Genomic DNA, 23,353 nt, shown 5'->3' on the forward strand with positions numbered 1-23,353 from the left:
CTTCCATATGGGCTGGAGCAGTTTTCCTATGTGTGGAATGTGTTGTTTCCAAAGCCCAAGGTGGCTTAACAGTCATTGTGCTTCCTTCATTTTAGTAGTGGATACGTGATGCAGCAATCTGTCCTTTACTTTGAAGGGAATGTCCTGGCATGTACCTGACCATGGGCTGTAGAGAAACTTTACTGAGTTGCCAAGTACTTGAATTTTCTGGAGTTCATCTCCCTCCTTCTGGAGTGCATGTGTCTTACCAAGGTCTCTAGCGTGCCAGCACTCTTACTCATGTTGCCAGATCAGCACGATGTCATCATTGTAATGAATCAATACCATGTTCTGCAGTATGTCCAGATGGTCCAGATGTCTTCAAGCTAAAATGTTACAGATGGTAGAAGAGTTAATATGGCCCTGGAGCAAACTGTTTCTGATCTGCTTTCCTGGCTGGGATAGAAAAGTACACATTCACCAAATCAATGGCTGCATATTACATACCAGAGACCATATTATGTGCTCTAGCAAAGAAACTATGTCTGGCTAGGCAGCTGTGACCTAGCTGTGGGTAGGTGATTTCTTGGTTAAGCTAGCAATAGTCTGCAGGATCTATCTGGCTTCTGCAAGGACCAGACTAGCAAATTGAACAGAGATGTTCTGGGGCCACCATGCCTGCCTCTTTAAGAGTGGCACTAATCCCGGCCATGCCTCTCCAGGGTTGTACTGTTTTCGATTCACTGTTTTGGTGGAGGAGGCAGTTTCAGAGGATTCCACTTGATGTTCCCCACTATGACGGCTCTCACCAATAGGCCCAGTGTGTGGGTTACTTCACCTGCCACATGTCAGTCCCAAGTATATATTTGGTGACCAGGGAAATGAGTACCAGGTGAGTTCACAGACCCAGTAGACCCAGATTTTGGTCAAGACTCCATTTATCACTTGGCCTTTGTATGCCCGCCCTCACTCTCACACAGAGCCCGTGATGAAGTTTCTGGTTTTGGGGTATCAATGTCAACTTGGAGCCTGTCTTCAACAGTCCTTGAAATGTCTGAGTATTTCCCTTTTCCCTGGTGAACAGTCACTCAAGTACATGGCTTAGATCCGTTTGGAGAAGCACTGATGAAATCATTATTTTTCCAGGGTCCTTCACACTGGGATTTAGTCATCTCTTCAGTCAATGGGCACCAGGTCTGAAAATTGAAAACTAGTTCAGGTCCAGAAACTGGGCAAGAGAGTTTTTTGGGGTAACTTCCCTCAAGCTTCCACTCATCCACTCTTGCTCTGTTTTGATTGTATATATTAAGCAGTGCCTTTTGGCTGCTCGGCTATTTTTCCCTTAAGGATGCAGTGTTCTATTAAACATCCCTTAACTGTGGACACTGTGACCTCCGGCTTCTGTTGGTAAAATGCTACCACCGGCCTCTTGCTCCAGGGCCTTCTCATCACCTTTGCTATCAGTGAGTCAGATTCTGTTGACCACTTCTCCTGCATTTAGCCCTGGCCTGCAGAGGAGAGCCACACTGAACTTCACAGGGGGCTGGGGCCCCTCTCTCCAGCACGTTTCTAATGCCCTTGGTGAACGGCGCATCCTTTCGGCCTCCCTGGGAAACACGTTTCTCTGGCCTCATGTAACATCCATTCTGACATTCCCACTTCCCCGAATCTTACTCTCTTCCTCTTCTGTACCATGGCAATTCAAGCTTTTCAATTCAGGCTGTCTGAGGGCTGTTGTTTTTTCCAGATTTCTAAGAGTCATCCTAGCCTCAAGTTTTCAACATCTCCTAGGATCCTAGCTTGGATGTTAAATTCTCTTGTTTCTAGAGAGTGACCTCCAAGTCAATAAATAATCTTCTCACTCACAGCTTTTCATTATCAGCCTGTAGGGTGACAATACAACTTCATAACAACACTCCAATTCCATTATCCTTATGCTTATCATTCCCCTTACATTTCAAATGCCTAAATCATTGCACCAGCCAGAGCATTCCTCTCCACTGGTGCATTGTCCTAACTCACCACCAGTGAAAATTTTAGAAACAGGACTCTGACCTTTTGCCAGGGGCTCTCTGCGCTCTACCCATCACTCAGAATTGGGTGCCTGTTGCTAGCCAGGTGGTGAGTGATCCAGTCGCCCAATCCCATCTTACTGCCTGCTTTCTCAGACTACTTCTGGTACCAACTGTGCCACCGGGGCTCTCTGGGAAGCAGACACTGAGAGGGAGTGAGGAGAGTAAAAGGTTTATGGAAAGGAACACCTATGAAAGAAAAAGGGAGGAGGCAGGATGGGCAGAGGAGCATCAGCCTAGAATCTCTGCCAGCCCAATGGGGAACTGGAAGCAGTGACTGTTGGGGGAGGTGTACGTTGGGTAGAAGTGACAAGGCCCTGGTACCACTGCTTTGCTCAGTCATCAGGTAGGAGCCAGCCAAGAAGAATGTGATCTTGGTTACCATTGTCACAGTCGATCATAGGCGGGGGGCCACCTTGACAAGTGTCTGACCTAGGCTCAAAAGCTGAGGTGAATTCTGAAGGTGCTATTGGCTGAGGGTGTCAGCTAAGCCCACTCTTTGCAGCTGGGTAGCAAGGACTTTCTTGAAGGGGGATCTGAGTAGTGTATGTTCGTGACTACTCTTTTTAGTATTTCACATTACATCACTTATGGCCAAGTATCCTTGTTTCACAACTCTCAAGTGGTGAGAGTGAGGAAAAAGTAAGAAACAAGGCAGGGAAAGATGTGAAGCTCTGCAAAGTGACGCCTGACTGCACTGGCCCCACATTCTCCCTCAGCAAGAGGGGCTTCTCCAGAAGGGAGGCAAGAAAACACTGTGCTCAGTGAAGTCACAGGAATGGGGAAAGGAGGGGGAATGTGTCTGCCCAGGTCCTTCCCATGTCTCATTTCCCAAAAGTCAAGTTTCACCGCAAGGGGAGCTCACATTTCCAGGCCGCATCATTCAGCCCTTCAGGAAGCCAGCCTGGGCCCCGCACTGTGGTGTTTCAACCAAGCCTGGAAACGGAGGGCGACTTGGCACTGATATTTTCAACCACCACCAACAGACAGGAGCAAGCCACACAGCTCTGCAAAGGCAGCAGTGGTAGGTGGGCTGGGATACAGGCAGTGTCTTCAGAAAGAAAGGCAGAGGGGCCGGCCCAGTGGCACAGTGGTTAAGTTCGCGCGTTCCACTTTCGTGGCCCAGGGTTTACCGGTTTGGATCCCAGGTGCAGACATGGCACCACTTGGTGAGCCATGCTGTGGCAGGCGCCCCATATATAAAGTAGAGGAAGATGGGCACAGATGTTAGCTCAGGGCCAGTCTTCCTCAGCAAAAAGAGGAGGATTGGCAGCAGATGTTAGCTCAGGGCTAATCTTCCCCAAACCCCCCCCCCAAAAAGAACGAAAAGAAAGAAAGAAAGGTGGGTGAGGAGAGCTGAGAAGGTACACAAAGTTTAGTCTGATAAAAATCTAATTTTAGTGTTTGACAGTACCTAAGTAGCATGCTTAATTAAGGACTTCAATATTTCTTTAAAACTTAAAAAAACTTTCTTAAGTGTTATTGTAACAGCAACATGTGTTTATTGTAGATAAACTTGAAACTGGAGATAAACTGAAACAAAAAACTTTAAATACTACCTGGAGATACCATTTTTATATCTTTTTCTATGCTTATTTACAAAAACAAGATCCACTATAAATACTGTTTTGAAAACTATCTTTTTAACCTAATAATGTGTCTTGAAGATGTTAATAAATATACATCTAATACCATTTTTAAAGAATCTTTATATCCTAAATCTTTGAGCACACACTTCACTATTTCTCTTTTCATTTTAATGTCCTATCTAGGGAATCCTTGGAAGCTCATACACTTAACCACTGTTACTTAAGATTCTCCAAGAAGCAGATACAAGATGGGATTAGATATGCAAGAGATTTTAGGGGGAAAAACTAATGAGGGAAAATGAGGAGGAAGCCAGAGCAAGAGGGAGTGCTGGCAGATTGTGAAGGAGAGGGCGAAGAAAGGAGTCTCAATGGAAAGCGTGTTAGAGTGCACGCAGTCTAAGAAAGTTTTTGCTAGGCCACTGGGGAGTCCTCCAGCCAGTGTTACCTGTCGGAGCAGTTTCGTGTCTCACAGCACAGGCTTGCCTGTCTCCCTGGCCCCACTCAGTCACTGGCCCAGAGCAGCCTGTGGGAAGTGTAGTGATTCATAATGCAGCAGCCCTGGCGTCAGCGTTATACTCAGCAATCTGGGAGGCACGTTCTCATGGCTTCCACAAACACCATCTGTGCTTTAAAAAAACTTGGTGCTATTCATTCATTGATTCATGACACATCGAGGGCACAAATATGAATACAATGTGGTGCTCACATTCTAGTAATTGGCTTCAGTTTGAGTGGATCATCACGAATAATTTTTCAGAAATTAGAAACAGAAATAGATTTCCAGAACCTCCTGAGGCAGATCTTCAGGGCGTGGCTTCATTATTTTGTTTGAAATGATTTTTCAGATTCTGAGGTAAATTCTAAGCTAAATACTGAATGGGGTTTGGGTTCTTCCTTGTTCGGTAGCACTCATTCCTGTATTCATTTTACCTGACGCAGAAAATCTGGATGAGTTTAACTGAATAAGTTAAAATCTAGAATGTGAAATAGTAACTGCATTTCTAAAAAATGTTTTTTGAGAGAGGGAAAAATGTACACATCCCCAAGTACACATTTTTCCCATCCACATATCCCTTATTTTATATATATGGTTTGTATTCGTTTTCTAGGGCTGCTGTAACAGATTACCACCAACTTCATGACTTAAAACAACACAAATTTATTATCTTACGGTTCTGAAGATCAGAAGTCTGAAATGAGTCTCACTGGACTGAAGTCAAGGTGTCCACAGGACTGTGTCCCTTCTGAACACTCTAGGGGAAAATCCATTTCCCTGCCTTCTCCAGTTTCTAGAAGGTGCCCACATTCATAGGTGGGTAGCCCTCTTCCTCTGTCTTCTCAGCCAGCAGTAGAGGGTCGAATTCTTCTCACAGCACATAACATTTCTTCTTAGAGACAGATCTTGCTTCTATTGTGTCATATCAATTTCTTTAACTCTTCTAGCTTCTTCTTCCGCTTTGAAGGACCCTCGTGATTACGTTGGGCCCACTAGGATCAGCCAGGATAATCTTATTTTTAGGTCCACTGATTAGCAACCTTTATGCCGTCTGCAGCCTTAGTTACCCTTTGCCATGTACCCTCACCCGTTCACAGGTTTCAGAGACGAGCACAGGGACATCTTTGGGGAAGCATTATTCCACCTACCACAGGTCTTCTAGCTGAGGTCTCCAAAACAGCATTGATTAGAAACAGTTCTGGTGTTTATCAGTCTTCTTCTGGATGTTCATGGGAATGATTCTAAAGATTAATCATCCTTAGGATACTTTTCATAGTTTTTGGTAGCTATACGTTATCATATTAAGGAAGTTATCTTCTATTTCTATGGTCCTCTTGTATGTTACTCTGTAATAACCACCCCAAAACTTAATGATTTAGAACAACACTTTATTATTATGTCTCTTTGGTTTAACTGGGCTTAGTTGGGTGGTTCTTACTTGGGGCTTGACGAGGTTGGATGTCCAATATAATTACTTCACTCATGTGTCTGGGGCTTCTGTGCTCCTCCGTGTGACCCCCCCCCCACACACACACACTGTAGTTTGTAGCATGTATCGAGATAATCACATTTTTCTTCTTTAATCTGTTAATGTTGGCAGAGTTTAATGTGCAGGTTGTTTACTAAGATATGCCCTTGGGATCAAGACCTGTGTAAGGAAGAGGAGGGGGCAGTTGTGGGGAGAGGAAGGCACAAGTTGCAGTGGGGGCCCAACATCCCTGACTCCATGGGGAGCTCTGTAGCTGAGTTGCTCTCACAGTGGGCCAGGTGTTTATGCATTCACCCAGTCATTGGATGGCAGGTGTCCCTGGAAGTGTATGACCTTGGATGAAGCTGAAGCAACTCCCTAAAGGGGCTGAAGGCTGAATGAAGGTTGTACGCTGACAGCACTCTCAGTAGCGGAGGCAACAAGCCCTTCCCTGGGGGAAGATCTGGACCATGCCTCGCCATGTCTCTGCTGCAAGGTTCGTAGTAGTAGTATTTATAATAGTAAACACTGGGAACAACCTAAATCTCCATCACATAGTAATCAATGAACAAGTAGTATAGTCATATGATCAAAAAATGTACAGCAATGAAAATGAATGAACTAACACTATGTTTGTCAAGAACTAGTTACCATCTATCAGCATGGTTCAATCTCAGAAACATGATGTTAAGTGGAAAAGCACCTACAGAAAAAAGCATGTATGTCATATCTATACAATTTAAGAGCATTCAAAACACAAGTACATATTGTTTATGGATCACAAACATATAGGAAAAGTATTAAAATATTCATGGGAATTACAACCGCTAAATTCTTCATAGTGTCTAGGAAGTGAAGGTGGGGACTTAGATTAGAGAAAGGGGTGCAGGGTGCTACAAATGCGTCTGTAAATTTTGTGGGGGGGTTTTGTATGCTTTTCGGTGAGGAAGATTAGCCCTGAGCTCACATCTGTTGCCAATCTTCTTTTTTTTCCCCCCCCACAGCCCCAGTACATAGTTGTATATTCTAGTTGTAGGTCATTCTAGTTCTTCTATATGGGATGCTGCCACAGCATGGCTTGATGAGCAGTGTGTAGGTCTGCACCCAAGATCCGAATTGGCGAACTCTGGGCTGCAGAAGCAGAACGCGCGAACTTGACTACTTGGCTGTGGGGCTGGCCCCTCAATTTTGTTTCTTTAAAAAATGTCTGAATTAATATGGTGTTATAGCATAGTGCTAATATATGATGAAATTTGGTCTCAAGTGCATGAGTGTTTATTATATGACTTTATTTTTTCCTGTATTTTAAAAATATTTCCTAATAGAATTGATAATTTCTTTAAAATACCATGCAGTCATTAAAACAAAATTAATTACACATATTACCATGGATATATTTCAAAAGTGATGTTACATGAAAAAAGTTGCAGTAGGCTATATACATTGTGATGCCATTTCAATTTTTAAATATGGAAATGACATTCTATATTATTTATAGCTTTATACTTATGTGGTAGAAATATTTTAAAATGCAAGATCCAAATAGTTTCTCCTTTGAGGAGAGAGGGAGATGAATGGGACTGGGGAGAGAGACAAGAGAATTTCCAGATATTCACATTGGCTAAATCTGGGTGTTGAGTTCATGGGTGTTTATTATATTACTCTCTGTGCTTCGTGGTATGTTTGAGATAGTTGATAGTCTTAAAGAGATTAAATATTCCATTCTGATTGGTCTTTCCCTCTGTTTATAATGAAAGTAACCACATAAGTACATGCCATCGCTTGGTTGGCATGAAAAGGAAAGAAAAAGAATGTCTTCTATCAATCTGCAAGTGCCATTTTTTCTAGTATATCCTTTGCTGCACCCACTTTTTTCAAAACACTGACTTGATGTCACTGATTAAAAACTACTCCCCACCATTCTCATGTGCCCAGTTATTTATTTTTTTTAAGATTTTATTTTTCCTTTTTTTTCCCAAAGCCCCCCGGTACATAGTTGTGTATTTTTAGTTGTGGGTCCTTCTAGTTGTGGCATGTGGGATGCCGCCTCAGCATGGCTTGATGAGGGTGCCATGTCCGCGCCCAGGATCCAAACCAGCAAAACCCTGGGCCGCTGAAGCGGAGCGTATGAACTTAGCCACTTGGCCACGGGGCCAGCCCTATGCCCACTTATTTTTGTGGGTGTTAAACTGCGTTGCTGCCGTGGGAGAACGTTGGAGTGCTCAGGCACAGGAAGTTAAAGGATTACGCACAGCGGTTAATTCTGCTGCAGGCAAGTCCTAGATTCTACCCTCTCCTCCTCCCCATGAAAAAATCCAGATTTTAAATGATTTTCTGGAGAAAGTATATTAAGCTGTAACTATTTCCATGCCTCCATACTATTCTCTGATCTTCCTTAGTTCACATGTCTCTATTTTGCATAGTTGCCATCCCTACACGGGGGTTTTGTTGTTGTCTTTTTATTTAACCGCAGCTAACATTTCTGTGTACCACCTCGTCCACACACTGGTCACTGTTCCATAGTTCTCCGTCTTGACACTGCACCACAGTTTACTTCGCCTGACCACTATTGTTGAACTTTTGAGATTTTTCCAACTCTCCAGTTATTATAAATAGCATTTCTATGACCATCTTTGTACAAACTACTTCTTTTCTTTCTGGTCATTTCCTTGAGGGTATAATCCTCAAGTGGAATTAGGCCAAAGGGCATGAATAGTTTTGTGATTCTAAGTTCATATTCCAATCTTATATCGATTTACCTTAACCCAACAATATTGGGTTTACACATTTTAATATAATTTTTAAAATTTAGTAGATATATAATGATTGTTAAAAGTTAGTTAAAAATTCCCTCAGATGCTTTCTTTGTTTTTTAAAGATTGGCACCTGGGCTAACATCTGTTGCCAATCTTCCTTTTTTTTCTTTCCTTCTTCTCTCCCAAGTTCCTCAGTACATAGTTGTATGTGCTTCTGGTTGTGCTGTGTAGGATGCCACCTCAGCATGGCCTGATGAGCGGTGCCATGTCCACACCCAGGATCCGAACCAGCGAGACCCCAGGCCGCCAAAGCAGAGTGTGCGAACTTAACCACTCAGCCATGGAGCTGGCCCCCTTTTTTTTTTTTTTTTATTTGTCTAATTGTTAAAAGTAATACTCTTTCACCAGGGGAAGAAAAATCAAGCAACTGAAAGTGCCCCCTAAACCTCCAGCCCCAAAGGCTTCCATGTTCCAATTTGACTTACATTCTTTCAGGTTATTTTATATGCATGCACTAGTTTCATTCTTGAGACTTGAGGCCACATGTGGAAGTTCTTTAGAAGCCCACCCAATCCGTGCATCCTGTGTGTTTGGTACTTCTCGCTCTTGACCTTGCTGTTCTGTTCTTTATTCCCTTTCTCTCCAAATCTGCAGCCCGACTCTCTTCACCAGCTCTTTTTCCTGAAACTTCCAATATAATCCAATCTTCCAAAACCTTTATTTGCTGCCCTTGGACCTTTCAGCAACGGGCTTACTTTTTATTTTTTTTTAGTGTGTTGGATTTCTTTTTAGGCTTACTTTTATTCTTCACAACCTGTGGTTCTGAGCCTCAGCAGCATCTCAGAGGACTATCCTCGACCTTACCCCAAATTATTTAAATCAGGATGTTAAAGGGTGGAACCTAGGAATCTGCATTTTGAAAAATGTCCCAGGTGATTCTAAAATGTAGGCAAGGTTGAAAACCACTGTGTTACTCTCATTTCTGGAACGATTGCTCTATACCTGTGTGTTTTACTTTTTCGCTAATCACTTCTCCTTAATTACCTATAAACTGGACTCTGAGTCTTCTGCTTTACTGAAAACAGTAACTTCCTTTTGAGCAAATCAACACCATTCAGTGCTGAGACTAGGGAGAGGTCTAGGCATTGACTCCTCTTCCTCGGTCTGGTATACTTCTCGTGTTACTTGACAAGTTTCACATTTGTTTGTTTCAGAGTTTCATGTTTGCTAATGTGTGTTAGCTATTGCTGCATTGCAAACTACCCTGAAACTTAGCGGCTTAAAACAACAAAAACCATTTCTTTGTTCCAGTTCAGCAATGTGGGCGGGGCTGGGTGGGGACTTTGCTCCATGTGGTGTTGGCTGGAATAGTTTGACTGGGCCTGGAGGATCCAAGATGCTTGACTCACATGTCTGGTGCCTCCGCTGCCTTTTTTTCTCCAACAGAGAGGTTGGGCTTTTGTACACAGTGGCTCAGGGCCCTCAAGAGAGCAAAACCCAAAGCTGCCAGGTTTCTTAGGGCCCAGGCCTGTGATGGGCAGGGTGCCACTTTCCGCACTCTACTGGTCAGAGCAAGTCACAGGCCAGCCAGATTCAAGGAGAGAGGAAATAGTCTCGCTACACCCTGGGTGGAAAGGAGCAGTGTGTGTGCACAGGATGGGAAATTTCAAGCAGGGGAAATATGCCAGGCATGTGATATACAAATAGTACTGGTTGGAATCATTGAGTGAAGGAACAAACAAATGAACGAATGAATAGAATAATAAAAAAAAAAAAGAAAGTATTTTTACATATACAGACAGTATGTAGACAGTAAAATGCTTAAATCTTTTATATAAAGGGAATGTATTTAATGGTAGAGACTGACTGTATTCAATTTTGCACCAAAAGAGAGGCTGAAGGAAGAGATAGATATTCTCCATCTAGACAGATTGTGTCAGGCCAGGCCAGAGTGTGTAAGGCCAGGGACGTCTAGCTAGACTGGGAGCAAGTATCCATAGGAGGTGCCTATGGCAGGCAGGACAGAGGTCAGTTCTGGGAGTGTGGAGCAAGAGCAGGAAATGAGAAATGATGGAGGTTCTGCAGGTCAAGGCAGCAAGTCCAGATCAGCAAGGTCAGACTCCAGACCAGAAACCCAGGACAGGAAAGTGAGACAAAAAGCGCCCCAAGCCAGTAGGAGACAAGATGCTGGACATCAGCATCAAGCACGGTATACAGTATACCCTGGGTATACTGGTCAGCTAGCCTGGTGCTGGGCCAATCCTGGAGCCTGGGTCTGCGGTAGCTGGTCTGAAGTCTAGGTCCTCAGGGGCCAGCCTGGCGCTAGTTGGTCAGGACCTCTTCTCCTTTTCCTTACTGGGTCATCTGTTCTCCATCTGGATTTGCAGAAAGAAGCAGCTCTTGGTATGAGCTGATATTAATCATTTTTGTCAGAATTACTCAAAATGTAGTGTGGTAGCCGGCCTCCATGATGGCCGCCAATGATCCCCACCTCCTGGTGTTCGCACTCTTGTCTAGTCCCCTCTCACCTTGTATGAGGACTGGTCTATGTGACTCATAGAGTATGACAAAAGTAACAGTATGTCACTTCCGAAACTAGGTTGTTAAAGACCGAGAGTTCCATCTTGGTTCCATCTTTCTCTCTCTCTCATCTCTATCTCTCCCTCTATCTCTGGTCGCTCATTCTGGGGGAAGTATGTTGTCAGGTTGTGAGCAGCCCTGTGGAGAGGCCCACATGGCGGGGAACTGAAGCCTGTGGCCAAGAACCGCGTGAGAGAACAACCACCACAAGGTGAGCCTTGAGATGACTGCAGCCTCCGCTGTGAGCGACCCTGAGGCAGTAACAGCCAGTTAAGTCATTCCAGAATTCTTGACCCTCAGACTGTGTGAGATGACAAATGTGTGTTGCTTTAAGTTGCTAAGTTTGGGTAATTTCCTACACAGCAATAGATACCTAATGCATGTGGTCTGTACCAGAATTCTCTGGAGGGCTTATTTAACATATAATTCCTAGGTCACATCTGAAAGGAAAAAAAAACACCTCTGGAGCAGGGGCCAGCAATCTCTATTTTTGACAAGCTTCTGAGGTGATTTTGTGTACTCTTAAATTTGAGAGCCACTGCCTTATGTCTTTAATCCACTAGTGTTACTTCTTCCAATGAATTTGCATTTTAATTCTGATTTTCAAGACTTTAAGCAATAAATAGTATCCAAGGCTTAAACACTAAGCCTAGGGATTCTTGATGTTTTTGAGTTGAAGACAATGTTCAAATATTATAACTTTTGGTGGTACGTTTGAAGCAGTTAAAAGACCAAATGAACACTAAGCCAGCCAGCGAAGGTTATAACCAATCACTGCTGCAGTGTGACCTTGTCCATAAAGGCGTCCACGCTAAACACACTGCACCCTAGTCACCCTTCAGCCTGCTCGAACAGCGGCACAACTTATTGCTGTGTATGTGCTCACTCATAAACTCAAGAGGCCAAATTTGTCCATATTCCAGCAAGGGTTTATCAACCTTTGTGCTAGATGTGTGTTAGGCCTCACCCTTATTTTTGCACTCTCTTCTATGCCCTATCATATCTCCAGCTCAACTCAATGTCCCACTGGTAAAAGGTTCAAACTGGTTGAGAACCATAGCCCAAACTCTTCATGACACTCCGCATTAGAGATGGTTGTCATATTAGTTAGGGGTCTGACATGAAAAAGACTGCACATTCAAATTGTGATGGGAGTTTAATGAAGGGAGTAGGAACCAAGGTGTAAGATGAGTGTAGGGAAACCACAGGCATGGTGCAGCACCCAGAGGCTAGTAGCAGAGCTATCAGAGGAGGGATTGGTTCTTGGAACTGGAGACACAGAAAGTGCTGTGTGGAGAGGACCACCTTACAGAAGCTGAGATTTTTGGTGGCGGGAGTGTCCAGCCTCCAGTGACCCCCATATGGAAGGAAGAGGAGAATGATACCCTGACCACACTCTCCTCCCTTCCTCTTATCTCTTGCCAGTGCTCTCCATTGGCCCAACCCAACAGGAAGCCAGAGGACAAGAGAGTCCATGGAGGCGGTTCATAGAGGTCATCCTCCTAGAGAGAGGGGGAGAGTGGATCTGGGGTACAGCAGGGAAAAGTTGAAGATATCCAGCACAGTCATCCATCCATCTTTGCATATGGCTATCCTGAGAAATTTTTGGACCTAAACTGAACTACTTCAAGTTCAGTGAGACACAGCTTATTTAATCATGTGTAATTTGGTAAATGCTTGTTTGCTTTGTTCAGACATTCATGATCACAAAATTATAGTCATATCCTCTTTCAGCCTCATATTTTTCAACTGAATCTTAACGTTTTTATTCTATGTTAATATGTGACCCTATCTTCTTGGTGGTTTTACTTGAAAGTAGTAGAGGAAATGAGCGATCGGAAGTTGTATGTTATTAGGTGGCAAAGCTAAGGGAAGATGAAAGTGTCCTAGACGTACAGTAGAATGTTGGAGAAGGTTCAGAGGTGGGCACCTAGAATAAATGGTCCTTGAATATAAAGGCCTGAGGTGAGTGGGAGGAAAGAATGGACCAGGAGGAGAGAAGGAGTTAAATAGTTCAAGGTGCACTTCGGAATGTTTTTGAACACCAGAAACAAATGGTTAGAATGACTCAACCAAATGTTTGTAGTTGGTAAGCATGGTCCATAGATGACCTTCTCTTCCCCAATTTGGGAGATAGGCAGGGGCTTTATAGGTAAAAGTTCAGTACCCAGTAATTCTTCACTTTTATGGGCTTTGAGCCCTGAAATGTGGTATGAGTAGAGAGAAGATACCTCTTTGAAATTAGACTCATCAAATCTGGAGTTTGGAAGAGATCTTCCACCATTACAAACCTAATTTACAGCATTCTTACTATGTGACTTTCCAGTCATTTAAAGGTGGCTGGTGAAGGAGCTCAGTGTTTTATTAAGCAACTCTTCCACTCTTTGCCTTTTTCCTGGGGGCAGAGATATGCTTTCTTACAACTTCTGTCCATTGATTCTTTTTCTACCATCTGGACAGGGTTATAATACCCTACTCCCTCTTCTCTGCGAAAAACTCTCCAAATATTGTGCTTCCTCCTTCTTTCAGCTTTCTTTTATCCTGGTGAAATGATTAACGATAATAATAAAGAGATATGCCTAACATCTTATTGCCCACTATGACCTAGACACTGGGCTCGATGTCTTGTGCACCCTATTGCTAATTTTTACAAAAACGTTGTGAGATCAGTATTTTCATACTCATGTTATGGATGAGAAAAGTCATGCAAATTCTTCGTGGCTGAGCTGGGTTTAGAAGCAGGTATGTGTGAGTCCAGCTCCACGTCCTTCCCCCGTCCCAGCTCCTTCACGTTCCAGGCGTCTCGGCATCCTGATCAGTCTCTGGATTCGTGTTTCCCATAGCAGTGTTTTTCAAAATCTGGTTCAGCAGGATAATTGTTGTTGTTATGACAAAAGAAGAAAAAATACATTTGGAAAACAGTGTGCTAAACAAAATGAAACAAGTTTCCATAGTTTAGGACTTCTCAGAGCCTTTAATGGGCTAAGTGCATTGTGAAACTCTGTGAGGAATGTAGAATACTCAGGGTTTTCTAATCCTGTTTCATCCTGGGACTCTTTTTGGGGGGAAGGTTTTGCAGAATTATATTTTCCAGTGTTAACTTTGGTGAACTGCTCTAGATACAGTTTTTTTTATTAGTCTTGTTTTGAAAATGTCATATACCAAACGGAGCATGATATCTTTTATGGAACTGACAAGGGAAAAAAAAATCCTGTTACGAGATATAATTTCAGCTTGATTAAAACAAAATATTCTTTCAACCTATGGATAACTGAGATAATTAATCAATTAGTTATTTTTTGTACCAAGAACTTCTTTTCTTTTCTTTTTGAGGAAGATTGGCCCTGAGCTAACATCCATGCCCATCTTCCTCTATTTTATATGTGGAATGACTGCCACAGAATGGCTTTGTAGGTGGTGCATAGGTCCACGTCTGGGATCCCAACTGGCGAACCCCAGGCCGCTGAAGCAGAGGGTGAAAAATTAACCACTATGTCACCAGGCCGGCCCCTCGTACCAAGAGCTTCTATGTGTAGCCAGCCTCTATTCTGACACTGGGGGAAAAACATCCTTGACGTATAGGCACTAACATTTTTTGAGCACCAAAATCTTTTAGGAAAATGCCTTGAACAAAAATAAAATTCTTTTTGAGAAGCAGACTTTCTAGTTGATAGAAATAAGAGGGATGTGGGGATTAATTGTAAAAATGCTGAATCAAGTTTTTGTGGCATGATGCCAGGAAAGTCTCCCTTCCTTTGTTTTAACTCTGAACAAAGTTGCAAGATTTTATCACTTAGTTTCCCACTGATTTAAGCTCAATTTGTTTGGGTTTCACATAGGCCTGTCTTTGTGGTTAGATGTGACATACGTACTGAAGCACCATCTCTGAATGATAAACCACAGCTCATAACTTCCTGAAAACTATGCTTCTTTATTTATATAGGTTATTTTTTTTCTTCCTCATGCCTTGCCTTGTATTTAAATCTTAAAATGTTGGTCAAAAAACCCCACTTTGAGACATTTTTCAAATTAATAGCACAAAATTGAATCTTAGGAGCTTAGTAATTTTTAGCATTAAATTTTTTTGAAGGAAAAACAATAGACTTTCATTTGCAAATCTCTCATATTAGAGAAGTTCGAATAAACCTTTAACACACCCGATGATAACAAGCCCGTCTCTCATAACACCAAGGACTCAGTTATTAGCGGAAAGGGTATGTTTTAAGACTTTGCCTGCTTGTATCTTCTTGATTCCTCCTTTCTCATTTAGAAGCTACATTGAAGTTGCTTGCTGTGAGATAATAGAAAAAATATGTATTGGTCTCTGCCCCTGGTTCCTGGCACAGAGCTGCTGAGACCTTGTAAATTCCTAAGTGATAAGAGCACTAGGAGCATCGTGTGTTCTGCTGAGATGACTCTGGGTGGGCTCCTGGGTGGGGGCTGCTCACCAGAAAGAACAAGCCATGAAGGGAAGCTTGGGATTTTCAGCCCCCCCACCCCTTATTCTCCAGAGAGGGGAGAAGGGCTGGAAATGGACTTAGTAATTGATCGTGCCTACGTGAGGAAGCCTCCATAAAACCCCAACGGCACAGGTTCGAGGAGCTTCCAGGTTGGTGAACACATCACCCTGGGAAGGTGGTGCTACCCAACTCCACCAGGACAGAGGCTCCTATACTTTGGACCCTTCCAGACCTCACGCCTCTGTATCTGTTCATCTGGCTGTTCATCTGTATCCTTTACCATATCCTTTAATAAACTGGGAAAACTAAGGAAGTGTTTCCCTGAGTTCTGTGAGCTGCTCTAGCAAATTAGTCAAACCCTAGGAGGGAGTTGTGGGAACCTCCGATTTGTAGCCAAATGGGACAGCTGTTGTGGGTAACCTGGGGACATACTATTCGCAATTGGCATCTGAATTGGGCGGGAGCAGTCTTGTGAGACTGAGCCCTTAACTTGTGGGATTTGACACTATTTCTAGGTTTATAGTGTGAGAGTTGAGTTAAATTTTAGGACACCCAGCTGATATCGCAGAGAATTGTTTGGTATGGGGAAAGCCACCCTGCACATTTGGTGATGAGAAATGTTAGAAGTGAAGTGTTCTGAGTGAATAGTAAAGAAGACACACAGGAGAGAAAGACAGGAGGGAAAACCAAAGTTTTTCCAAAAGCGCTTGCCAACCGTCTTTTATTTGGAGCACAGAAAAGTGTCAAGATGAGAAATGAAAGAAAATTCATAGGAGTACTCACTCATCTTCTACAAAAAGGGACTGTCACAGAGACCCATGGAAAGGACTATCCCAGATGCTCTGGGATACAGCCTTCTGATGGAGTTGCTTAAATAACTTTGAGACATACAACTGGACTGAGTCAGGATTTCTAGAAGTCTGTGGAGAAGCTGATGAGTTCATGAGATTGCTAACCCAAGACTGAGCAGAATAAGAATTCATTACATAAGGGGCTGGCCCAGTGGTGCAGCAGTTAAGTTCACACATTTTGCTTCTCCGTGGCCCCAGAAATCACCAGTTCGGATCCCAGGTGCTGACATGGCACCGCTTGGCAAAAGCCATGCTGTGGTAGGCATCCCACGTATAAAGCGGAGGAAGATGGGCATGGATGTTAACTCAGGGCCAGTCTTCCTCAGCAAAAAGAGGAGGATTGGCAGTAGTTAGCTCAGGGCTAATCTTCCTCAAAAACGAAAAAAGAATTAATTACATAAGACTGAATGAACTGAGGCTGGCCCCATGGCCAGGTGGTTAAGTTCACCCCCTCTTCTTCAGCGGCCCAGGATTTTGCCGGTTTGGATCTCAGGTGCAGACATGGCACTGCTCATCAGGCCACCCTGAGGCGGCGTCCCACGTAGCACAGCCAGAGGCACTCACAACTAGAATATACAACTATGCACTGGGGGGCTTTAGGGAGAAGAAGGGAAAAAAAGATTAGCAACAGATATTAGCTCAGGTGCCAATCTTTAAAAAAAAAAAAGACTGAATCAACTGAGGAAGGATGGTTATGGGTTTTGTTTGTAATATTGTAGATGCTGTTCTGTTTTTTGGATATTAAGGAACCCCTTCCTCTTTTCTCTTACACTATCTATAGCTCATAAGCATTTAGTAGATTATGCCTTTGTAAACAGAAATGAAACATTTCTTTTTCCCCTTGCCTCATCTCTCCAGAATTTGGAAATTCTTATTGAGTATTCTTATTTTCATGGTAACATAATTATTTGCATAGATTAAGTAAGAATTTGTACCCTTTGTTAAGAGTACATAATCGGAAATGTTGGTTATCTATCCAAGGCTTTGACTGGAATGTCGTATTGAGGATGATTGTCATAGAATCAGATAGGACCTAACGCTTATAGGAGTTGAGGTTAACTTTGTGCAGCTAATGCCTACAGAGCCCTCATAGGAGAATTGAGCCTGGTACCTGGCTTACGGAGTTCTCAGCCTTATGGGGGGTAACTTATGATATTTTGAGGACCTTGAAAAGAGAAGAGTTCACCTAAATCTAAAGGTACTATAGATAGAATCTGATGGTGAGTTCTTGACTTGGCTTCCTAGCCTTGAGAGACCTTTAAAAGGTCTAATCTGAGATTCCTTATGAAAAGTTCCAGCAAAGCAAACTTAAAAAGACCTATTATGATAAATTACCATTCTTGGTATAACTATGTAAATAGTCAAGCCAAATCTAGTGAGATTGGTCGTATTTTATCATCAAGAATAGTCGTTCTTTGGAATTATCTTTGATCGAAGAGCAGGGGTAACTGTTGAGAGAAATTTGGTGTTTCATTAGAAAACTATAGCACACTGTTGTGGGTTATCAGATTCTAGTCCTAGTCTTTGAACTACATTATACCTTTTCATTAATTGTAGGTAACTGATGGATATGAAAAAATATATCCAAAACATGTTACCTACCTGTAAATTGGACTAGATCCTTCCATCTTATTTATTGCCAATACTTACCAAATTTTCAATTCTTCCATTTTTCTTCAGTGTCTAGCCACAACCCTCCAAACTAACGATTCCTATTCTTCCACCTCTTTCCTGGCTTGGCATTGCTGAGAATTAAAACCTGCCTGCTCAGATCCTTATTAGAACTTCAGGTTGTCTTACAGTCAGCCCTTCCCGCCAGGATCTGAGGAAGCATTGAGAATTAAAGCGCCACAACTTGGCGTGTACTTCACAGGACTCAGCCCTGCGGCAGTCGGCGCATGAGCTGGATTTCTCTCTGGACAAGCCACTCTCTGGGCTACTAAGGAAGTCTGACCAAATGCTCAAGTCATGCAGGCCCTTATGTGAGAGGTAGCTGTGGCTGTGGACAGCATCACCAAGAACATCTACATCTTAGCTTCAAGGAACTCGATAAACAGTGCTGCCTATTTGAAAGATTTTAATCTACCAATCTTAGACTTTAATACGACCTTTTATAGTGATATTTCTCTTTTGTATTTCAGGCATCCCTCTTTTAAGAAGCCTGACCCTAAAACAAATGACCTTTGCCACCACCTCTTAATAGATGGTTCAACTGATTTTGCAGGAACGACACCAATAAGACTCTTCAGGATACAATTTCTTAGACTGCTTCAACCAATCAGGAGATTTCTGATCCCTTTGAGTCATTCAGTCGCAAATGATATGATTCATCTTGAACAAAATGGGGGACAGACAATGTTTAATTTTACCTAAACCCAGTGATTCTGGAAAACAAGTTAAAGTTAAGAAATTCCCCCTCTCTGTGTCCTGGAAATCGACTTATTGCTAAGAACCACCCTTTCCCATATGGCTTAGAGAAAATTCATGGATGCCCCCCTTATTTACCTATAATAAAGCCGGACATAGACCCTCCAAATTTCCATTCTCTGTCTCATAAAAGACTAGCTGAACTGCTTGTGCCCATGGAATTGGAAAGAAAGTGCTCATTAATCCAACTTAGGTTAAATTTCTCTCTTCTTCTAGGCCCCTAAACTTTCACCCACCCTCAGTCTGAGACAGCATTTGCCCCATTTAAGGGCCCTGCTGAAAATAGGTTGACCCCAGGGCAAAATATCCTTGATCTGCTATCCAATCATTCCACTCCACCCTTTCATCCCACTTCTCCTTGTTTACTCCTCCCTGTAAGAAAAACCCTTTTTGCCCAACCTCTGAGATCCTACAGATCCTATTGTCAAAGAGTTCTCCCTATAGCAGCAGCCCCTTCCCTCCTCCCACCTTGCATTAATCCTTTGGAACAAAGTCTCTCCTTGCCTAAATCTGGATTTGTTTTTTGACACCATATAACTGTTTTATTCACTTTAAAGCAGGTTAAACACATAATATTTTAGTGAGGACTTTTAAGTATACAAGATTGAAAAGTTTCAAAGATGTGTTTATGGTAGTAAGAGAAATAGTTGCACCAAAAATAAGTAATATAACAGAAGTCCGTTCTAATAGGATTTACTGATAATAGCAATTACTGATGGAATTGGAAATTCTAGTAATAGTATAAATACTGATACCTTAAATTCTAGAACTTAACTCTGTTTGTAAAAAATATCCTGGAAACATTTTAGTTAAAAAGAAAGTTAAGTTCATAGCAATTTTGCATGATATTAAATGGTGAATACATGTTGACAAATAAAAATGTTAAGCAATAGGATATATTGGAGAATATGAGGAAGCCATTTGGTGTAAACCTAATTCGGCCTGTCCTTGTCTTTCCAAAAGGGGCTGACCGTGGCTTTTGAGCATGCATTGTATATCTGCTTTAGAGATTCCCTATGGCAAGAACAAAGGCCTTTGAGATAAAGGTGCAACTTCCCTCCCCCTCTCAAAGTTGGCATTTCCTTAAAGATTAAGCATCTTTCCTTAGGCTAGGAACTGATTGCTGCCTCACCTGTGACCACCCAGCTAGACACAACAGACTTGCCTCCTGTGCTACGCCCTCTGAGATAGCAGACCCACTACCTGCTGTGTCCATCAAGTGCTGTGCCAACAGGGCAATCTTGTGACTATTGTGGGAGGGACATTTCAATCATATGTGAAGCATCCTGTTTGGGGGTATATAACCACTCTGTGCACCTCACTTCTTTGGTGCCGTTTCTTCCTTTGGGAAGAAAGGCCCCGGGCCATGGTCCTCAGATTTCAGCTCAGAATAAACTCACCCAAATTTTCATTTATAGATTGGTTATGGATTATTTTCGTCAACAGTGTCATTATACATTTGTCAAACGCATAGAATATGCAACACCAAGAGTGAAACCTAGTGTGTACTCCTGACTTTGATAATGATGTACTCATGTTGGCTCATGGATTGTAACAAATGTGCCATACTGTACAGGATATTGATGGTGGGAGAGACTGTGGGTGTTCAGTGGAGGGGGTGTATGGGACCCTCTGTACTTTCAGCTTACTTTTGCTGTAAACCTAAAACTGATCTAAAAAATAAAACCTATTAATTAAAAAATAAATAAAACTAGAACTAGAAAAAATCAAAAAAAATACATTCAATTGACTTTCAAATCAATATAACAAACCAATTTTGTACTACCATATAGAAAGGGTATAATGAAATGGAACACTTATGAACTGAGTTTTTAGTAATTGTTACTTAGGCAAAATAGATTTATAAAGAAAGTCTTTTTAAGGTTTGAAACTATAGACAATACCCCACTCAGCCAATTGAGATCCTATTCAAACTAAGAAAATTGCATTGTTATAATTTTAAGCACAATATTGTTTTAATATAATCAATCATCACATCAAAAACTATAGATTATCTCTACATTAACCAGATAATTTCAGAAAATTAGAAAATGACAATGTTTGAGAATTTCAACTTCTCTTGTCATTTGATTAAAAAATATGTTAGAAAATTGGTGAGAAAAAACTAACATCATACATAATTGACAATATAAATATATATATATATATTTTCTTTTTTTATAGAGCTAAGGGGCATGGCAGGAGGAGTTTCAGAGAAACAACAGGGAAGTTCCTGTTTCTTTCACTCCAGATAAGCCCTTGGGCAATCAGACTTCTGGGCATCAATGGCAGCTGGGGGCTGGTTATCTGGTCGTTGTAACTTCCTTGAAGGCATTCTTTTTCTTCTGCAAAACAAGCTTATAAATCCTTAAGACTCCTGAGTCACCTCTCATGTTAAACAAGAAAACAACAAATTAACAAGATTAACTTCTTTTCATCCATGTCTGTGTTGGGAACAAGGTCAAAGGGTAATCATGTTTATTGAATGTTTACAGTAACCCTCAAGTACCCAGCTTCAAAACCATCCTAAAAATCAACCATGCACTGGCAATTGTAAACAATGTCATTGATAAAATAATTCTCCCTAAGAATTTTTTTTGTTTAGTTGTAAACAATTGATGGATACTGTTGAATAATATATATGTTTCCAATTAGCACTTTTTCGTACTTATTTTTAAACAAACATTGTTTTCTAATGGCAGTCAGAGAATTCCCAGTTACGCAATTGGCCCTTGACTTGCTGGGACTGAACTACAAGCATTCATTCTGAAAATGAATTCCTAATGGTTTGGAATTGTTGGGCTAGACTAGGCGTGTGGAGGTAAGGGAGAGACAGTTTGTGTCTGAAACCCCTATGGTGCTAACATTCCTGCATCTAAAAAGGAGATTTGAAATCCACAACAAAGGCATAGGGGTTGTAAAGATAAAGAAAGAGAACTTGAACTACTTCAAATTCTGTTATTCCATGTGGCCACTTGGAGTCGTTCTTTGGCTTTCAAATTTAAAGCAGCGAAACAGAAACAGAGTTTGAACTTAGAGGTGATATATTTTTGTTTGTTAATTTTACATTTTCTGATATCTAAACAACTTTTAGTTTTGTGGACAGAATTCAGATATGGGCCAGACCTGGTTTCACAAAGACTTAATCTCAGAAGGGGTTGGGGGCAAACACTGAAACACATGACTTGGAGCAGGCTGGAACTTCTGAGCAGTAGGCTAACAAGGTTTAGTTCATCCCTGAAATATCTCAGTTAACTCAAATAAGATCTTTATTTTAGTTGGAATTCTTCTTATTCAATTGCAATTGAACTCTAATGCTATCATTCATTACTTTGAAAGACCAATGTGTAGGTATAATTTTTTCCCTTAAAATTAATGTAATTAAATAGGATTAATTGTTACATTTTTTTCTTTATTGTGTGTAGTCTTTGTTTTATTATTTCTTTGTTGGCATGTTTTATATATACTGACAAAGAAAAATGGCAAGCGATAGGATATATTGGAGTATATGAGGAAGCCATTTGGTGTAAACCTAATTCGGCCTGACCTTGTCTTTCCAAAAGGGGCTGACCGGTGGCCGTAGAGCATGCATTGTATATCTGCTTTAGAGATTCCCTATGGCAAGAACAAAGGCCCTTGAGATAAAGGTGGAATTTCCCTCCCCCTCCCAATGTTGGCATTTCCTTAAGGATTACACATCTTTCCTTAGGCTAGGAACTGATTGCTGCACTCACCTGTGACCACCCAGCTCGAGACAATAGAATTGCCTCCTGCTACACCCACCGAGATAGCAGACCCACTACCTGCTGTGTCCATCAAGTGCTGTGCCAACAGGGCAATCTTGTGACTATTGTGGGAGGGACATTTCAATCATATGTGAAGCATCCTGTTTGGGGGTATATAACCACTCTGTGCACCTCACTTCTTTGGTGCCGTTTCTTCCTTTGGGAAGAAAGGCCCCGGGCCATGGTCCTCAGATTTCAGCTCAGAATAAACTCACCCAAATTTTCATTTATAGATTGGTTATGGATTATTTTCACTGACAATAGATATAATTTTTTTCCCTTAAAATTAATGTAATTAAATAGGATTAATTGTTGCATTTTTTCTGTATTGTATGTAGTCTTTGTTTTATTATTTCTTTGTTGGCATGTTTTATATATACAAAGTTCAATAAAATAAAAATTCACTGTCCAAGTTTTGGGCCATTATTATCAATTTGATTTCATGATTATTACTGAAAATGGCTTTGTTGTATAAAGAATTAGGGGTTTAAAAATGATCAGCTCAAGATATCAAATAAAATAGATATACCACTGATCGTGCCTTAAAAAGTAGCAATAATTCCTTATTGCTATCAATATCCAACCAAGTGGCACTTTTTAGGCTCTAGATTTTTCAGAACTTGGTCAGATTCAAGAAGAGGGAGAAGGATATTCTATATTTTTACCGTCTTATATCCCCCTAGAAAATAAGGTGGAGCCAGAGAGAAGGAACAAAATTACTAAAGGTTAGTAGTATCATAGTAATAACAACAAGATGACTGCCACAATAATGTGTTTAGAGAGCTCTTGCTAATTGGTGTAGCAGAAAATAAATCACAGCAGTTTTGCAGAATTTTACAGCCTTGTTCCATCTAGAAATGAAGGACTGCCCAGAACTGAATGGGGATGCT

The sequence above is a fragment of the Equus quagga genome, chromosome 7 (assembly GCF_021613505.1).
Source record: "Equus quagga isolate Etosha38 chromosome 7, UCLA_HA_Equagga_1.0, whole genome shotgun sequence".
In the NCBI taxonomy this organism is placed as follows: Eukaryota; Metazoa; Chordata; class Mammalia; order Perissodactyla; family Equidae; genus Equus; species Equus quagga.